The sequence below is a fragment of the Lotus japonicus genome, chromosome 5 (assembly GCF_012489685.1).
Source record: "Lotus japonicus ecotype B-129 chromosome 5, LjGifu_v1.2".
Lineage (NCBI taxonomy): Eukaryota > Viridiplantae > Streptophyta > Magnoliopsida > Fabales > Fabaceae > Lotus > Lotus japonicus.
The window spans coordinates 19,822,398-19,824,945 of record NC_080045.1 but is presented as its reverse complement, the minus strand read 5'-3'; positions in this window follow the sequence as shown (position 1 = coordinate 19,824,945).

Below are 2,548 nucleotides of genomic sequence, written 5' to 3'. Positions count from 1 at the left end.
CTGCTGTAGATTCAGCTGAACCATGCCTTGCATCATTACCCCCTTTTCTGCGGTCTCCTCCTGGCGTGTGCCCAAAAGAGTCGGCTTTTTGAACCTGGGCAATCCCCAGAATGCTGCATCCTTCTGACTCCAACTAAAAAGGTCAAAAGTTTCCTCCAACAACTTCTCTAGGCGCCTTTCCTGACAAACCGTGAGCTTGGGCTCAATCGCCAACACTCCCCTGCTAAATTGGTACATTTCCAGATCCCCGATTGCGTTCGCCCAGCGCTCCTCCGCATGAGCATCAGTGAATTTCCCATCTCTTCCCGTCCTACCATCTAACCTTTCTCGATTCCGACTGCTCCTCAGTCTCTCATTCCTTTCATCAATTCGCCACTCCAGCCTTCCCGCGCCGCTTTGGTCTTGGCTCTGCACACCCTTCCGACCTTGATCATCGTCCCAGATCTCAATCTCGTGACATCTGTGCCCATCGCTAGCTCCCTTCTTCCCATATAAACTAAGGTAGTTGTTGTAGCATTCCCTCGCCCGCCGTTGATCGACCGTGATCTTACCTATATTTCCGCAGTTTAGCGGGTACTTCACCGCCAGATGAGCTGTTGATATCACTGCGCAAAGGTGATTTAGCGTATTCCGGCCAATGATGACGTTGTATGATGCCACGACCTGCAAAACCAAATACCTTACGTGCAAAAGCTTGGCGTTCTCATCAATACCAAAAACTGTGTCCAAATCCAGGTAGCCGCGCACCCAGACCTGTTCCCCTGAGAAGCCTACCAAAGTCTCGAAGTATGGCATTAGGTCTTTATCTGTTAACCCCAACTGGTCAAACGCGTCACCATAGATGATATCCGCAGAACTTCCCAGGTCCAAGAGAACTCTTCGCGCATTGAAACTATTGATCCTTACCATTACTACCACAGGATCGTCCTTATGTGTCTTCACCCCCTCAAAGTCTGCCAACGATATCACTATGTCTGAGTGCTGAAAACTGAATGGGGTTGAAAACTCTTGCACTGACGTCACCGCCCTCGCATGCCTGCGTCTCGCCGAGGGCGTGTCACCGCCTTTGCCGAAGCCCCCGACAATTGTATTTATCGTCCCAACCGGCGGTTCAAGGTCTTTGTTGAAAGTTTCTTCAGCTCCTTTCTTTCTTGTCGCCAATGTCTCCTTCTTGTCCGATGTTGGTGTCTGACGACGGTCGTCCCGCCTGCGATCATCCTTTTGACGGTTTCCCTTATGTCGATTCCCTTGTTGTCGATTGCCTTGCCAACGATCACCTCGATCATTCAGCTGTGAGCATCCCGCCTTGATTAGCCTTTCAATCTCGTTTTTCAACGTGAAGCAGTCTCCGGTGTCATGACCCACCGAGCGATGGTACTCACACCACTTGGTTTTATCTATTGTCGCCTGAGGCGGGTTGACTTCCCTCTCGCCCTCTTCGACTGCGTGTGTTGCCTTGACCTCCCAGAGTAGCTCTGTCAAATGTGCGCTCAGACTTTTGCCCGACTCCTCTCGCCGGCGAGGATCGGCTTGATGCCACGGGCGTCGACGCTCAAAACTTTCCTTCTTTGGATAGAGTTGCTCCTTTGCAAACTTTTCCACTGGCTTTGCTTTCTTGTCCCTTCCCTTGCTACTTTCTCCTTTCTCCTGACTTTGCTTGCTTTCCGGCGATACGTCCCTCTGACCTCCATTCTTTTACGCTTTTGCACGCTTTCTCTTGAAAGTGTAACACCCCGATTTCGGTGGCGTCACTTTAGTAACTCAAAATAAAATAAAGCGGAAAAAGCAGGTATATTTTTTTTTTGTTTTGTTTAAATAAAAAGACTTGTCGAAATAAAGACTCAACCCAATCGCGATTAACAGCGATTAATATACAATACAAGCACAGCCCTCGCTGCAACTAAACATCGTCACGAGTGACCTCCAGTGACGGAAAGGTAGTGCCCGTGGGCAAATATGTACAAACTAAAACAAAGGTTAAGTATTCTGAGTACAGTCCTCCAACGAAAGTAAGTCGGCCCAAAACGGCCTCAAAAGACTTCCTACGTCCGACAAACTCCCTGTGATCCTCATGGAAGGGAATCACATGAAAAGCTAATAGTCGGGGACCTGCCCTGCCCCAAAATAAGGAATGACAATCAGAGCTATGACTCTAACAACCATCTCAAAGACTCTAACCACCCATAACCCACACTACTTTCATCGACCCTTCCTCGATCAGGCCTGAAGTCCGGGTCCTCGTCGAAAGCTTCAGTAATAGTCATTACGCTCCGGGTCTTTCCCGCACAACGAATCATCATGAACCGGCTGACGGACGCCTGGCAGCAGGCCGACCGCCCAAACACAAACATACACACAAAGCCAAGGCGCTAGGGTCAACTCACGGAATAAAATAGATAATACAAACAACATGTGATAAAGGGGGTATATATATATGTTGTATATATACTTATAAGTCATGTATTGCCTACCCTAAGGTTGATACATAGCATGTTTATCAACATAAAATCATCAAGATATATATAACGATGTTTATCAACAACAAATC